Below are 18,674 nucleotides of genomic sequence, written 5' to 3' on the forward strand. Positions count from 1 at the left end.
TAGACAAGTCATAAGAACCCTTTAGCACAGCATCAGCCACATAAGAAAGGCTTGGTAAGTGAAAGTTATGCTGCTGACGGTATTTGTCCAGGTAGGACTCTCAGATTTTTCTTCATATTTTTTCTGTACATATTCTTCTGTCGTATGACATTCTAAAGATAGTTTTATAATAAGTTGCTTCAGGTCTGAGTAACTCTAATTGTACTTCTCACATTCAGAAGTAACTTGAAATCCCATTTAATGTAGACATCAATAAGGAAATCTCTAGAGGATGAGTGGTTCCTACAAACTTTTTATTCATTACACAGAGAGGTGAGTGGGTATCATGGTGAGAAGGATTGATTAGCAAATAAGAGAAACATGGGTTTAAATCCTCAGTATGTTGAGTACTATGAATAATAGAGTGATCTTAAGAAATTTAACTAACCTCTGTTTTCTCCCATCTGTAAAAACGAGTTGTGAGTATTTAATAATGTGTATGTAAACTTCCTGGCACGTAGCAACTACTCGATAAATATGTTATAATTGATTTTTAACTTACTGAAGAGCCAAGGGAAAAATGAAGACTTTGTAGCCTAAGCTATTTCTTTCTCTGTTATGTACCTATTTGTTTCTGAAACAGGATGAATTCCCAAAACCTCATCAAAAGAAAGATTTGAACGTAGAAAAATAATAAATCTCTTTGGAGTTGATATCATTCGTTTCACATAGCTCAGAGCTATTTTGCTTAATCTGAGCCTTTATAATGTCATCAGGAAGGAATCAGACACCCTTAATCCAGTGATTCCTTGGCTATTATTTCACAAGGAGGAGAGTCAAAGTCAGGTTCACATGAAGACTCTCTCTTCTTCATTACTCCATGTGGTAAGATGTACTTGATTCTAAGTAGCTCACATGGAAGCCAGTTATAAGTCTTTGCTGAGGAGACTGTACTGGAATCAGAGAATCTCCCTATGGGTTTTAACTTTCCCACCTACCTACTTTGGAGCAACCATTCACACCTAGAAAAAGACTAAAATGCAGGCGTTTACAAAACACAAGAAGAACCGAAGGGCCAAACTTCTACCTGGAATAGGTAGTCCTTCCTAAGGGGACAAGAATGGAATTTCTAGAGAACACAGCTTGGTTTGACCAAGATTATACAAGGAAGGTGGGGCAGAGGTGGGGGGCACCTACCAGGGCAGAGCAAAGGAGAAACGGCACGTTCCCTTGGAACAGCCTAATCAAATGGCAAGTTCTTCCTTATTTCTTCTTTTATGTGATACAAGGGTCAGATTAGATATGTAAAGTCCTAACACCCCATCTGTACTGCTCAGGAATTTGGGAACTCAGCCGACTACGAAAGTTGGGGATGACTTACTTCTGTCACTCCCAGGTGAATGGGATGGCTCAGGAAGGAATTCTGACTGCCAGACTCCATAAGCATGAGGGAGTAGAAGCCAACTCTCTGTTCCTCTCCTCTTTTCCACCCAACCTCCCCTCTCCAATAGACTTGGGAGAATCACACAATATAAAACAGAAAAAGAGAGCCCTGCTATACTTCATTGGCCTGAAATGGTCTCATCTGTTAAATAGATCCATCAAGTTACTCTCAGAGACAATTACAGCCAAAAATATTTGAAGTCTCTTGGCAGAATTGAGTATATAAAGGCTCTATTACTTAATCTCTGTATTCTTGTCCTGGCACTGGCAAAGGCCAGGGGGACCATTTTGAAAGTGGCCTGAAGACAGGGACTTGGATGCTACTGGTAGAAGCCCATCCAGAGGACCAAGGACACAGATGACACCATGAGTGTATTTATTAGTCAAGATAGGCGAGATTAGGCTGTGGTGGCAACTTAACCCCAAATCTCAGTGGTTTAATACAATAAAGGTTTACTTCTCCCTGATGCCACACGTCCACTTCAGATCTACAAAGCTCTGTTCCACTCACAGACCCAGATTAACTGAGGCTTTGCCATTTCGTAGCTATATCGTCTGGAACACTTACCTCTCTAATCAGCAAGAGAAGTATCTCAGGTCTGGCTACATAGGAAACAGCTCAGGATAATTTCTGTCCTGAAAGGTTATTGGCGAGTAAACTCAGAATTGGTATCTATGAGAGAGAGGGAAATTGGCTGGGCAAAGAGAAGTATTGAACTATGATAGGGTAACAGCAAATGTCTTGGCAACCCCACAGGGAGTTCTGGAACTGAAATGGTAGTTCAGAGTTGTCTCACCTTAAGGCAAGGGATCTAGGCGTTTATTCACATCAATCCTCTCCATTAATTCAGAGTCCTGGGCCCTACATTATTCTAGTATATCCTATTACACGGCATTCAGTTCTCTTCTAGTTGCTTACTCTCATACTTCACATCATCATGATGAACATCTTTGGCTGGACACCTGCCAATTGCCTTGTGTTGGATCTTTCAGACTGGTTTCCCTAACCACACACCTAGTTGAATTTCTGGTACCCCAAACCGTGAAACCCCAGGATTCAGCCAAGACCATTAAACTGGGATAGAAAGAAAGAGATGACTTCTCAACCTTAAAGTTCTTTGAAAGTACGTTTCTGTGATCACCTAGTTTTTTCTCTTTTAATCACTTGATTCTTTCTCACTACCCCTTTTCCTTATACCCCTTTACTTACGTATAAGTAAAAGTATACATATTACTTTTCATCATTAGAGAGTCATTACATACGTCATCTAGACAGTGCCCTGTGTTTTAAGGACCTAGACCAATTATAATTAAAGCAAGGTGTGGATCACTGCATTCACAGCATTAGTCCTTGGACATTCGGTAGCCATTAACCTACTTTAATAATTGACTGAGACTATTGCTTCTTTAAAAATGTGTTTCTATCTTAGTGGAACCAATTACAGTTTATAAGTCTGTTGAAGAACAGCTGACTTCTCAACTCAGCTTAATCTCAGGGACTTAGGAGTTAATGAATGACAACTAAAGGACCTCTGACCCGTGGATGACTGGGTCTGGGCTACTGCTTGAGTCCAGCTCAAACGCTCCATGAGTATTTCCATTGAAATGGCACCTAGGGACAGAGAGAGTGTGTGTGAGGAGGAGGACAACCTAATGGAACAAGCCATCACTGTAAATCTGCTATTACTGCCTACTTAAACCAGACTTTACCAACAAGCAGCCAGACACAGGTACAGTTTTGAATTAGTGCCAGTCTTTAAACTTGGAAGATTTCCCTTAATGATTTGTAGTCCCAGCCTGAATTGAAAAGCCAGCCTTGACAACACTGAGCCATCCTTGTGGCAATAATTGATGGGGGCCAAGGAGTGGCTCCTCTCCTTCAGAAAGACAGGGCACGCACTCACTCTCCAGATCACCAGGGTGCCACTATTCCCCATTGTTATGGACTGACTTATGTCTCCCTCAAATATTGAAGCCCTAACCCCCAATGTGACTATATTTAGAGATAGGCTGCTTAAAGAAATAATTACGGTTAAATAAGATCTTAAGGGTGGAGCCCTAATCCATTAGGACCGGTGTCCTTCTAAGGAGAGGAAGAGACACCAGGGATGCACACACACACAGAGGAAAGGCCATGTGAGGACACAGCAAGAGCACAGACATCTGCAAGTCAAGGAGAGAAGCCTCAGGAGAAAACAAATTTGCTGACACCTTGATGTTGGGCTTTCTGCCTCCAGAACTGTGAGAAATAAATTTCTGTCATTTAAGCTGCCCAGTCTGTGGTATTTTGTTATGGCAGCCCAGGTCGGTCAAGACAACCATTGTGCCGTCCACACAGTCCATCACCGTGCCTGTGATTTACAGTTTTCCCACACACCCCGATCATTTCACTCATTCCCTCTCTGGGTCCAGGAGGAATTTCAGTCTGTCACAGATGATACAATCACTTTGGCCAACAACAAGATGCAGATGGCTCTGCAGTTACAAAAAACAGTGACTTTGGGAGAAGATATTAAAGTAGGTAAAAGGAAAGCCAGGTTAAATATTTAGGTAAAAACAGTTTCTGCAAAGGCAAATTTTCCTCACACAGAACAAACCACCCACCACGGACAAAATTTTAACAGAGTTTGTAAAACTGTATGGCGTGTAAGTCTAAGAAGAATATGGCAGAGTTAACATCATTGATTTTGAAACAAAAAGTGGAGGAACTTCTGAGTTCATATCTTGTCTGTGCCACCTTCTAATTATGTGCTCCTGATCTCCATTTCTCCAACTTAAAAAAAAGAAAAAGACAGTGATACAGGGGTGTATATAATCTATATAAGGACCTAGCAAGGGCCTGAACATATAAGATCAAAGTAATTGGAGCTAGTCATTCTGTTAGGATGCTTTCAATTACAAATAACAGAAATTTCAGCTCAAGGTAATCTGAATAATAAGGAAATGAATTGGCTCAAACACTGGAAATCCAGAATTGGGGTAGGTTGCAGGGTTGACTTAATCCAGTAGCTCAAACTGGCTTTGTTTCTCTGTAGTTATCTTAATTCTGTCTCTTATCATGTGTCAACTTGATCCTCAAGATGACTGTCGCAGATCTGGGTTCCAAAATGTCCAGAATAAAAAATATGTTTTTTCCTATGACCTTTTCCATAAGCACCCACAAATTTTTCTTCATGCCCAGGTGAGTCAAATGCCTGTGCCATTTCCATGTTGCTAGAGGAATGTCATGATCTGATTGGCTTAGCCCTGGGTTCCTGAACCCATCATTAGTAAAGAGAATGCTGCTGTGAGTAGCTTGAAATAATTAAACATGACTAGTAGAGTTCTGATCAGTTCAGTTCCCCTGAGACACCTGGGCTACTTAGTGGAGGTGACAGATGCCTTAACAAAATCTGGGTCCTGCTATGAGGGAAATGGATAATAGAAGCTGTGTAGGTGACCAACAATGACCACTGTGTTAGTATTTTCTTAGTGAAAGAAAGAGAATTTATAATCTGTGGCACTGAGGTCTTGCTTAGACCTTTTATGTGCTAAGTGGAATAATACAGCAATATAATGTAATTAATATAATATAATATAATATAATATAACTTAATCTTCACATCAGTACTGTGAGGTGGACGTGTTGATGCCCATTTTGAATGTAAGGAACTGTCAGAGAGAGGAGGGTCCTGGGTCACAAATCTAAAAAGCCACAAGAGTCAGAGTCACAGCTCTGAGACTTTATTCCTTTTCTGTACAATGAAAATAGCAGTAGCACTTATCTCATAGGGTTTTGTGAGAATTAAATAAGTTAACGTATGCGACGTGCTTGGAGGCGTGTCTGGCACATAGTAAGGAAGCAGTAAGATCTAGCATTGTCGTAACTTCATTTCATGGGATCTGAGTCCGTCAGTGGTAAGAAACTCCATTATTTTGGTGAAAGAGAGGGGGCGGGGGAAGAGAGAGAGGAAGAAAGAAAGAAAAGGAAGGAGGGAGGGAGGAAGAAAGAAAAGGAGAGAAGAAGGAAAGAAGACTATTAATTAAACCATAACCTAAGGTATTCTTATCACTTAACATTTTATATTCATCGGAAGAATAATTTTGGCTTAATGAAACATAGATTTTTTAATTCTAAATCACCTTTGTATATACATTAAAAGGAAATAGAAGTGAAATAAACTGGCTAAGGTATTTCTAAAACTGCTTCAAAATTCAGAGTTCTAATCTTCATCACTTCTCCACTGAGTCATCAGTAGCCAAGTTTTTCACACGATATCACCCTCAGTGCCGTGAAGAGTGCTGGAGATGAAGCACTTCTAAAGTAACCTGTAAAATTTTAAAAAGCCTTTACTGAGGGTCTCCTTAACATGGCTTTGTAACCATGTATAGCTAGTCTTCATAGACTTTGGCTCTATAAATATTGCTGATACTCTGAACAAAAATTGGTTTCTAGAGGTTGAAAGAGTACTCTTCTCTTTCTTCAGGATTTCCTTCCAACCTGCTGACACCCATTTATCAGATTTTGATGTTGACACTTTGAATGCATGTACAGGTAATGACAGCCACTTCACAACGGCTGCCTTCCTAAGAGAGATTATAAAATGCCATCAGGTGAAAAATGCATCCCAGTTTCACAGTTCTTAAAATATGAAAGATGTAGATCTTGCAGTTGATGAAACAAAGTACTCTTATTAGTAGTTTTATTCTTATTCTTAGCTATGTGTCTCCAAAGGTCGTAGGCCTTACAGTATTGTAATAAAACCAAAATCAGATGCCAGATAGCAACAAAGTATTAATCAAATAGACAAAAGCTAAACACCATTTGAGTCACACTTAGCTCTTACTGAGAAAATTAAAAAGTCAAAGGACAGAGACCCCAAAAAAAGTTCAGTTGGAGAAGTAGCTTATTTGATTGGTTAGGGATAATAAGCACAGAGATGAACTCTGGCAAGCCATCCTAAGACACCTTTTCCTTTTTTCTTTTTTGGAATAGTGAAAAGAATCAGAAACTTGAAGTGCAGAAGCACTGAAATGTCCATTCTAAGTCCATCCCTGCAAGAACCCTGATATCTGTGGGTTTTTGTTTTTTTTTTTGGCTGCATTGGGTCTTCGTTTCTTTGTGAGGGCTTTCTCCAGTTGCGGTGAGCGGGGGCCACTCTTCATCGCGCTGCACGGGCCTCTCACTATCGCGGCCTCTTTTGTTGCAGAGCACAGGCTCCAGACGCGCAGGCTCAGTAATTGTGGCTCACGGGCCTAGTTGCGAACCCGTGTCCCCTGCATTGGCAGGCGGACTCTCAACCACTATGCCACCAGGGAAGCCCTGATATCTGTATTTTTAACAAGCTCTTCAGGAGATACTGAGGCTCAACCTGTGTAGGGTGAATGGACCACCAGGGGCCAGTACTCAACTAAGCAACTTAGGTGAGCTGAGACAGATGCCACCAGAAAGGACAACTCAGTGAGAAGGGCTTTTTCCTCAATGCTTAGGTTCACGGAGAGTTGATGGAGAAGGAAAGACATTGCTTCTCACGTTTACTGTTTAAAACCTGCTCTGTAAAAAACAACAACAACAAAAAAAAAACCTCTCGACTTCCTGTTAGTTATTTTAATGAAAAGATTTAAGATTTCTTCTTCGGATGAAAAATTGAGCTAGTTCAAGCTTTAAAGTTCACAGCGTGGGATGGTGCCCCTGTCTCACAGATTCAACCACCAACATCTCAAGATGCATGAGGATAGACAGGTCTCTTAAATGCCACATCTGTTAATAACTTGTTCAGAAACATCCCTGTAGTTCTCTAAAAGTCTTATAATTAGCTATGTCAGCCAAGAAGATTTAGAGAAATAGAACATATCCTACCAAGACTTGCTGCAACAGTAGGACGTTTCTTCTTTTAATAAGATGTCCCTTCAAGAGATATTTCACAAACCTCAAGGTCATGTTTATCAATTTCTGCTGCGTTTCATTAATTTAGCTCATCAATCAGTCAGTCAACATGTCAACAAACATCTTTAAATTCCTGTTCTTAACCAGGCACTGTAATAGATGCTGCCAAATAGAAAAACGACTCAGACTTGACCCTTCTTCCTTAAGAGATCAGCGTCTAGTGGAGACGGATAAATAAGGTAATGATTTTAAGAGTGTGATGTGTACTTTGCTAGAAAGCAGCAGAAGAGGAAAAGAAGTAACTGACCCCAAACTTGTAGGTCTGTCTTGGAGAAGAGAATACTCCCTATGGTTAATTATAGCCTGGTTCTCCCTGGAAGCGCCCAGTCCATGTTTCCTGTCTTTCTTAGGTAGTCAGTATACAATCAGTACACAAGACATACAAGTGGCATGATGACTGTTTGCAGAAAGCTTTGCAATTTTCTTCACTCCTCTTGGTGAGTAACTCTATTTCTCAGAATTCACTGTAGTTTAAATTTTTGGAGCACCAAGAACAGGAGAGGGAACCAATTTCATATCTGATTACCTTTGGGTTTTTGGCCTTCCCCGTTTCAGTAAATACAGAAAAGTAGACTTTCTCCTTCTCTTGAGACACTTATTTAACCAGAAATGTTTGGAACTTTTTTTGTTACCTGGATGTTTTGATAAGAATCACTTCGGGGCTTCCCTGGTGGCGCAGTGGTTGAGAGTCCACTTGCCGATGCAGGGGACACGGGTTCGTGCCCCGGTCCGGGAAGATCCCACATGCCACAGAGCAGCTGGGCCCGTGAGCCATGGCCGCTGAGCCTGCGCGTCTGGAGCCTGTGCTCCTCAACGGGAGAGGCCACAACAGTGAGAGGCCCGCGTACCACACACACAAAAAAAAGAATCACTTGGGATGAACTTTATTAGCATACCTGGCATGATATTAATTGAATACCATTTAAAAACCAAGGGACTCTGGATGAAAAGGATACAGAGATTGTTTTGCACTATTTTATTTTGTAACTGTTTAAAGTCTGAAATTATTTCAAAGTGAAAAGTTTTAAAAGTTACAAAGAAAAGAAAAAAGAATAGAGCAGGATTTCACTGGGATGGCAAAGGCAAGAGAAGGTATAGCAAGAGAAGAAATTCAAGGCACGGGTACAGAGACATAAACTCACATGGTGTATCCAGGTGACTGCAAGCAGTTTGAAAGGCTGGAATATGAGATATTGAAGGCAGAGTGGATAGGGAAGAACATGGAACATAGGGAAGAACACAGACAAGATCATAGAGGAACTTATATACGATGCTAAGGGGTTTTTTTTGTTGTTGTTTTCATCGTGAAATTACCTCCAAGTAAATAGTCTTCTTTTTATTTTTTAACACCTTTATTGGAGTATAATTGCTTTGCAATGGTGTGTTAGTTTCCGCTTTATAACAAAGTGAATCAGCTATACATATACATATATCCCCATATCCCCTCCCCCTGCATCTCCCTCCCACCCTCCCTATCCTACCCCTCTAGGTGGACACAAAGCACTGAGCTGATCTCCCTATGCTATGCGCCTGCTTCCCACTAGCTATCTGTTTTACATTTGGGAGTGTATATATGTCCATGCCACTCTCTGACTTCGTCCCAGATTACCGTTCCCCCTCCCCATGTCCTCAAGTCCATTCTATACATCCGTCTTTATTCCTGCCCTGCCCCTAGGTTCCTCACAACCTTTTTTTTTTTACATTACATATATATGTGTTAGCATACGACATTTGTTCTTCTCTTTCTGACTTACTTCACTCTGTATGACAGTCTCTAGGCCCATCCACCTCACTACAAATAACTCAATTTCATTTCTTTTTATGGCTGAGTAATATTCCATTGTATATATGTGTCACATCATCTTTATCCATTCATCTGTCGTTGCAGTGTGCAGGCTTCTCATTGCGGTGGTTTCTCTTTTTTTTTTTTTTTTGTGGTACGCGGGCCTCTCACTGTTGTGCCCTCTCCCACGGCGGAGCACAGGCTCTGGACGCTCAGGCTCAGCGGCCATGGCTCACGGGCCCAGCCTCTCTGCAGTATGTGGGATCCTCCCAGACCGGGGCACGAACCCATGTCCCCTGCATCGGCAGGCGGACTCTCAACCACTGCACCACCAGGGAAGCCCTCTCTTCTCCTTTTGATGATGAACCGGGAGGTGAAAGAATTGAGGTTTCTATATTCTCTACTTTTCAAGTCAGAACTTTCTCTATACCACCTCTTCTTCCTTACCAAGCTAGAATTTTCAGTGCCACTTTCTCTGAGTCTGTACTGTCAGATGGCTACCAGGGAATAAGACATGTGAGAATGAGGAATAAAAAACCACACTATTTAATATGTTCAAGGTATTATCCTGTTTACACGTGTGTGTTTGCTCTCAGAGTTGCCTTTTCCTTTTCATTTGAAGTTGTTGCCTCCTTTGGAAGGAGCTGGCCTGATTTATATTTTACCTGTTCTGTAAGGAGCCATATGTAGAATACTGGGTAAGAGAGACCATTTCTGTTTTATTCCCATGAGGTTCTCACATCCTTTCATAAATGGACACCAAAGAAAAGCCCTCTGACTGACCCTCTCTTACTCCAGCTCTGCCTGGCTCATAACTTCTCTGATAAAAAAGAGATTTAGCAACTGCTAAAGAAAAACTGAGACTTTCCCCCTCCTGTAATTAAATGAACTGAGAAAAGGAAGCATTTTGGAAAGAAGGTGAGCCGCCACCCAAAGCATTTCTGCCAAGAATAAATATTGACAGATTTGTATATTGATGGGAAGCTCTAGCCCCTGATTATAATCTGGCTTGTGCTGGTCTCAGTAATTCCGTGAGCTCGCATCGTCGGGCATGAAGTGATTAAGCATTATGTGAGGAGCAGCTGTTACCTGGAGATGTCTAGTGGTGCTACGCAGGAAAGGTCTCACACTGGGAAAAGTGGGCATCCGTTTTACGTGAAGACTACAATCAGAAAAAGATGATTTCTGCCAAAGAAGCTTTAAACTCCCTCTAACATCACTACTGTGGACCAAAACCATAGGTTAAGTCCAGGAAGAGATCACAGGCATCCAAGAGACTCAGTCCTGAAGCGAGAGAGAAGAGGACAGCATCCATCAGCCACCCCCAGGGTCTAACCAGACTCCAAAGGCCACGTGCCTGCTAACTCACCTCCCTCCAGTTTTCCTAGTTCGGACCTCGGGTTTATGGCCACACCTCAGTCTCTGGCCACACAGAGACTGCTCCTTTCCCATGTCATTCCTGCTGCCATTCTGCTAACTCCCTGCCCTGCATCCAACGAAATTCACATTCACCCCTAAGCCCGGCTATCTAGATCCAGTGGTTCAGTATCAACATTTACCTGCCTGATCCTGCTTGGGTTTCTTTACGGAAGACCCAACTCCTTCCCAGGCGATGCTGCTGCTTTAATAACTCCTGTTTCTAGGACACATCTGAATGGTTTCAAGCACATGGGGAAAAGTGTGCAGGTAGATGGGGGCCAAGGCCAAGAAAGAGTTGGTCCGATTCTCAGTAACATAACACCCCGCCACAGTATTCACACCACCTTGTGAAGATGGTGGTGGTCGCTCTGCTATGCTGTAGTACGTTAGCATTCTGTACCAAGAACTTCAGTCTTGGCTTGGCGGTGTATATAAGAAGTGTAAATTTCAACTAACAGTATATCCAATGTCAGTGCAATGTCTGCAGATTCAAACTGTTTAGGGAAAAGTTAGTCGTGCTGTTGGATATTCAGTCTTCCATAAATGTACCTCCATATAAAAGAATTGCACATCTTATTTTATTGTGCTGCATTACAATTATGAGAAGCAGGGACTTAGAGGTTCCACAGTGGGGCGAGACTTCTGCCATCATGACTGGGCCGGTGAATTTGGCTGAGAGAGTAACAAACCATTCTGCAGACTCCTCCACACAGCCCTGTGTCTGGTCTTTCCTCTTCTTATTCGTGATACCCAGGTGTTCTTTCTGATTCACGCACAGGCTTTGTCCCTCATTTGGGTCTCCTCTTGCCTCTCTTACTTGGTGATCGCACATGATTCCGAGCTCAGCCCTGCCGGGACGACTCTCAGGGACTGGACAAGTAAAATGCCATTTGCTGAAACGGCCTTCTAGATCTCAGACAAAGCTGGTGGCTGAACACACACTCAGGTCTCTGCCAAGGGTCTTCATGGCCTAGTGCAGCGCACAGCTTGGGCAGCCCTGATCTTGGCTTATAACTTAGAAAGACTTATGGCTGATTATGACAACCTGGAAGAAGGTCATTGTTCAAGGAGCCTTTTAATGTTTAGATATTATTTAAAAATGGAAATAATGCTATTTTCATCTTTACAATGGAAAATGCCTAGGATGTATTTTATGAGCTGCTGAAGAGCTTCTTCTGAGATGATTTTTATTTTAAACATGTTCATGTTTATAGGACTCACCTGCAGAGTAAAGATAAAGAGGCAACAACTTGGTCTCTGAACTTTCTGTAATGCGCCCCTTATCAGTAATAAGGAAGCTGAGAAAACTTATCTGGCTAGGTTTGCACACATCTTGCCACTGACACCACACACATGCGTGCATGCTCACACGTACTTTGTGTGTGTGTGCACGTGTACACATGTACTTTCCTAATACCACTGAGTATAAGCAAATGGGTGATGGGTTGTTAGATGGTTCCTGGTTTTGCTGTTTGGACTTTTATCACTGAAAAATCAACCTAGAGTCATAGTGAGAACAACTGAAAAAGGACTTTAATCATGAAAACCATGATCTGATTTAATTGACCAGAAAGCTCATCAATTTCTGCTGCTTCGTCTATCGATTAATAACAAAACAACACTAGCTATCCCTCTGAGCAAAAGAGCAGGCTTGCTGAGTAAAGCATGGTAAATAGCAGGACCAAAAAAGTCTTCTAATTCTTTACAGATCCAGAAACCCTCAATGGTCACTCAAAAAACAGGGAATGAAAAAAAAGGCAAGCATAGGGAAAGAAATATGAATGTGAAGTTCATTTGTAATATTTTGTTCCCAAAGTGTATTCCGAACTAAAGGAACAAAAATAAAGTGTTTACCTGGGGAAAACAAAGCCTGCTATGAATTACCTGGTGGTTTGATAGAGGACAAGGAATATTTTCCTTTAGAAAATTTGCTTCCCCAGATTTTGGCAGCCAGGAAACATGTGTGATGAAACAAAGACGTAACTGAGTCAACAGGGGATTTCAGTCTAAACAGATTTAAGAAAAGCCAAGTTGTCTCTGGAGTAGAAAAATGGAAGGAAGAAGTTTTATAGAGCATATTGGGAGAACATTATTTACTTCTCTCTGGAACACTGATGAGCTACCAGGTTATGAAATTTTTATTGCAAAGTTTACTACAAACTGGCTTTGTTTCCTGCATCTGTATTTTGGCTTTGTTGAGTCCCTCTGCTGACTGATTTTTGTTTGGCCTTGTGGTCTTTACAGCCTCTCCTATGCCATCCTCTCCTCCACGATTTCTCTTTCTGATCAGCACTAACCCTACTTGCTTGTCTTTTGCTTTGTTCAGTAGACTTCTTAAGATGAAACCGTGAAATCTTTATCTGGTTTCCTAGATTGTTCCCACTCTTTCTTCCTGTCTTGCTGTCGGCATCTGAGCTCACTGTCAGAGTAGACATGCCCCTCCTTTTCCATCTCCTGACATCATCTCCTGGGCCCTGGAACAGTATCTCCATCCTCTTTTTTTTTTTTTTTTTTTTTGCGGTATGCGGGCCTCTCACTGTTGTGGCCTCTCCCATGGCGGAGCACAGGCTCCGGACGCGCAGGCTCAGCGGCCATGGCTCACGGGCCCAGCCGCTCCACAGCATGTGGGATCCTCCCGGACTGGGGCACAAACCCGTGTCCCCTGCATCGGCAGGTGGACTCTCAACCACTGTGCCACCAGGGAAGCCCTCCATCCTCTATTTTGACCACTCAACCTGCATGTCCTGCTGACACTTTCAACTCAACATATCCAGAACTAAACTTACTCTCTCCCTCCCAAACCATCTCCTCCTCCAAATTTTCCTGCTTCCATTAATGGCATCTGTAGCTCAAAGCTCTTCTTCTTTAGCTCCCACATTCAATCAATTGCTTCTGCGGTGATTCTTCTGTTTTCTCTGTCTTATCCCCTCAGGCCCCACACTATTTCAGAGCCTCTTTAGTCTTTGCCTGGTCAACCGGGAAAACTACTCCATTGATCATTCTGCCTTCACACACTCCAATCCATCCCCCCCACACAACTACCAGATTAATCATCCTGAAATACAGCCCCAATTTTCTTGTCCACCCCCAGATGTAAAACTTTAAAATACCTCACTGTCTTTGGAATGAAGCACAAACATTTCATCCTATCATTCAAGTAACTTTACACTAGAACCTCGACCCATCTGTTGAGATTTAGCAACCACTACTGTCTATGGTCCAGCTACACCAGTATGATAGGAAAGAACTCAAGAAAGGTCCAGAATTGGGCTTTTGCCTAGAAGTTCAGATATGCATATTATTCATGGGTAGGGGTGTGGGAATGTCAAGCAGTGGCCCAAAGGCAAAGAGGGTTGTCCAAGACAAGACCTGCCAATTGCATAGTTCTTTCCACAGCTCATTACTCTGGAAATAGTAGATGCTCCATGAATTCTTGCAAAGCAACTTGCTTTTACTGCATTTTAAACTAGAATGTTACATTTGGACAAATCTCAATCAAAGAGCAGATATTTTCTTATGCTTTTATAAATCAATGTGGCTTATTATTCTCAGCTTTCTGCTAACACTCTGTTACAAATACATTCCCCAGGCGAGGACTCAGCTATATTTTTGATGGGGAGGAAGAAACAGCGTTCACTGCAGCCAGATTAAAAACAGCAGTCCTTTTCTCTTTCATCTCAACACACAAGTCATGCAGAAGTCAATGAAAAGTCTGCAGAGTCAAATTGTTTAGGGATCAGTTAGTCATACTGTTGGATAGTCAGACTCCCATAAATGTGATTCCAATATAAACACAAAATAACAATAATAATCATTTCCCAGTGTTGTAAGTTCTCTGTACTATGAAAAATTCTTTCACAGGCTTTACAGACTTTTCTTCCAACAACTATTTTTTAAGTTAGGCAAAGAAGGTATAGTGAAGGGATTGGCAAACTTTTTCTATAAAGGGCTAAATAGTAAATATTTTAGGCAGGAGTCTCTGCCTCAACCACTCAACTCTACCTTTGTAGCACAAAAGCAGCCATAGATAATATGTAAAGATATGGGTATGTCTATGTTCCAAAATAATGTTATTTATAGATGCTGAAATTTGAATTTAATATGATTTTTATATGTCACAAAATATCATTCTTCTTCTGACTTTTTATTCAGCCACTTAAGAATATAAAAAAACGATTCCTAGCATATGGGCCATATGAAAAGAGGAGGTGGGCTGGATTCGGCCCATGGGTCAGAGTTTGCCAACTCCTATTTATAGTGCTTTCCTCATTCTACAGATGAGATTCTGTAGCTCAGAAGTTGAAATGACTTGTGTCTGAAATCACACAAGATGATACCAGGATTATTAGTGAAAGTCTAGGCCATGTCATCTGACCAGAAGTCTATCCCTACATTTGTAAACGTCTAAGAGTAGCCGCCCATTGTTCCAAGCAATGAACACTGCATCCAACATGGAGAAGAGTGTCTGAAATAAGACCAAAGAATCACAACATTTCATCTTCCTCAAAGGGCTCATGGGTGGTATGTGACATCCTCCCCAAAACTAAATGCAAAAATTATGTGTGGGTTTTCATTGACAAAGACTCCCTCCTTGACCAAACTTTAGCCCAGCTCCTCTGAACCCTCTTCTCAACTAGACCTCATTCTTGGCCTTCAGCCCTTGCCCGCTGTGTCCAGTTTTAGCAAAAAAAAAAAAAAAAAAAAAAAGGAAGGTTGAAGTTGTGCTATTCCTGGGACCTACCCAGGCTTATTGTCAGTATGGTGCTTCTTAGGGAGGGTAAACTCACAGACCCATTCCCTACAAAGGGACTTCGAGCATTAAAGGCCCAAATAGCACAGAGCCCTGACTTTGGCCAGAAGCCTGTCCCTTTATAGTTACCACTATGGTGATGGAAAACGAGCATTGATGGGGACAGTGGCAGAGGTGACTGGTTAGCATCATCTTGGATGACAGTAATGGTGGCTGGGTGAGGAGATTGGGAGAAGTAGGATTCCAGAAACACCCTGAACCTGAAGGGTTCCCCTTGACAGTATTGATTTTATGGTTCATGGTCAGATGCTACACTATAACTTGAAAGCACGGGTTGGTAACATGGAGAATGCACCAATATTCTTTACTGATGGGCTTAAGTCAACAAAAACAGGGCTGTCTAGAGAAACTGCTCAGTTTTATGGCAGATGAATGGACTGAACTGACTATAGATACACTGCACAGCTGTGTGAATACAAAGAATTCGTTTCTTGAAACATTTGTTGTTTGGTCCCCAGGTTAGTACCATTCATGGGCACAGAATTATTGTAAAAGTCATAACGGGTCAGATCACCGAGAAGAACATCTAGATTATCCAAGTCTCCAGATCGTTCTTCATTTATATGTCTTAATTTTAGAGTTTTTCCTTGAATGGAGGAGCTGTTGCATGGACTCATTTTGTTATCCATTCCTTCCACTTTGGCATTTTCCAAAACACAGGCTTCCCTAGACCATGCTGTCACCTTTTTGCGTTTTAAGTAATCTACCCACCTATTAAAGGCAAGTTTATGCCAAGTAGCATGGGTAAAAATTTTTAAAGGTCAGGAAATGAGTTCTAGCCAATGAAGATCTTAGTGATATCCAGTGGCCTATATCAGGACAATGAACTATTACTCCATAGAGCCTGATAATATTATTTTAATGAGGAAAAATGCTTGGACATGTTTAGAGCCTGAATAAGCGAATTTGGGTGTCAGGGCTGTTTGTGTGTACACATGTGTCTGGGTGTAGAGAGTATTGGAAATGGTGTGGTCCTTCTCTTGGTCATGCCCAAGAGGTCCTCTGATTAACTTTGGGCTTGCTTTAATCTGTGTCTCTCTGAACCTGACTGCTATCACACACTGAGAAAACTGAGGCAGTTGCTAGAATCTCCTGACATTCTATTTCTGGCTTAGACCCCACAAGAGATTGTTTTTCCCCTGTGTTGACCCTTAGTCTTTTCTCTTGGTCAGAGTTTTGTCCTTGACCTTCATCTGCCTCCAATCAGATATGGACCCAGAGCCTATTCTCCTCCAGACCCACCTCTCACCCTCAGTTGCAGAGGGGCTTGGATGGACTTCCCTTCCTTCCATTTCATGTATTTCCTTCCTCACCTAAGATTTAGTCACCTTCTCCATTTAGGAAACTTATATTTGAACTTTCTTGGCCATAACTTTGACTACATTACGCCCTAAGGGCAGGCACCAGTTTTTTCAGGTAGATGCTAGTACTACAAACATTCAATAAGTAAAACTGAAAGCAAGCTTTCAATTGCATTGTGCTTATATTCCCCAGTCTGTTTGATAAGTTTACAGTGATGCTTACAGGATAGAGGAAAATCTGATATTCTACCTGTCTGAGGGAAATTTAAGCTGCAGCTAGGAGGTCGTGAGAGTGCATTAAAATGTATATATGTGGATTTAATCACAGGGTAACTGATCTACATTTTAATAACCACAAATATATGTAGAAGTCCTTTAGTCTTTTTCCTAATACCTTTGTACCCCAGACCCTAGTATATGTCCTTGATGAAGGACATATATACAGACATTCTCTATACATTCATTCATATTAGTGGTCATTTAATTTTTTTTTTCGTTATTTCAACATTTCATGTGAGGTGCTCAAATGACTCCAACAAGGCCTATTGAACTGAAACTATAATGATGATCACATTCGGGTAAGAATGCACAGAATAGAAACGAAATGCTTACTAATTGGAGAAGTAGCAAACAAGGAAGGCAGATTTTAAGTGATATTTGGAATCTAAATCAAAATGACATCCTAAAAGGAGCTGGAGAGGTGACCTGCTGGTCCTGTGATGACTGCTGCTGAGATCAGAAGTCATGCTATGCAGCCCAACAACTGCTGCTGTCTTTGGGGGAGCCAATTTAGGATTTGCTTCAGTAGCCGTAATTTAAGAGTAAGGGCATTGGAACTTGAAGCTGAGCACTCCACATGCGTATAACCAAGGAGATTTCTATCCACAATGTAGAACATTTGGGCTCATGCCACAGCTTTTCTATTCTCTGTCATCTTTTTGCAATTAGAAGACCAAGTAGGAAAAAAAGATCACTAATCAGCCCTGTCTGAAAATTATCAGCTCTGAGCCCCTATGTTAGCTTTTTGAGTTCCACTCCCTGGAGAGGGACTGGTAACTGGGCATTTCCAAGCACTGATTGAAGCTCATTATCACCAAGGTGTTTCTGTAGTTCAGTTTTATCTGCCCCATTTCACAGGTGGCCAAATTAAGGTCCAGCGAGGTTAAATAGCTGGCACAGTCTCCCAGAGATTGGATTTCAAGGACCTTGAACTGGAGATCAAGGTCTGCCCTTTCCACACCGAAAACTATTTTCTCTCCCTCATCAAAACATTTTGAGAGAATCCGAGTAAAGTAAAAAATGTGGTATGAGTCTTAGGTCTCCAAATAAAACGCTCTGAAGAATCCACATGAGATTTGGCAGCAAACATTTTTTGTCAAACTATCGAAAATAGACTTGTGACTATGACTAGCTCTGGATAAAACTCTTATATTCCTTCTCCTCTGCAATCCTTTACCATTTTCCTGACATACCTCATATCTAATTAATATTTTCTGTAGCTCTGACCATTTTAACCCTTTGCCTCTGTTATTCTAGCCTCACCAAGATGAAAGAGGGGAAAATTTCTCACCAGTCACACCTAGAAACTTTTTGAGTGTTGTTCAGTCCAACAAGGCAGGGATTTGGGCATTGTCCTGTCTGTTTGCATGTTGATGATGATGAATTGAATTCCATTACGAATTTCACATCATTTGCTCTTATCAGTTACCTCACCTACAAAATGAGGTTCCAACCCATAGGGTTGTTTGAAGATTAAATTTGATGGTATATGTAAAGGATTTAGCAGCACATCTGATATACACTAGGCATCTTTCAAATACGTATTATTTTTTAATGAATCTTTCATGCATGCAGTGTGGTAGAAAGAGCATAAGGTTAGAATTAATCCAGAGATTTATGTTCCAATTATGAATCTAACATTGAGCGCTCGTTTGTATAACTCCAAAAGACTTCCTTCTTCTGTCTAACATGGGTATCAATACCTGTTCAGTCTTCTCAAATTTATAGAAAGGA

The sequence above is a fragment of the Mesoplodon mirus genome, assembly GCF_964341445.2.
Source record: "Mesoplodon mirus genome assembly, chromosome: 16".
Lineage (NCBI taxonomy): Eukaryota > Metazoa > Chordata > Mammalia > Artiodactyla > Ziphiidae > Mesoplodon > Mesoplodon mirus.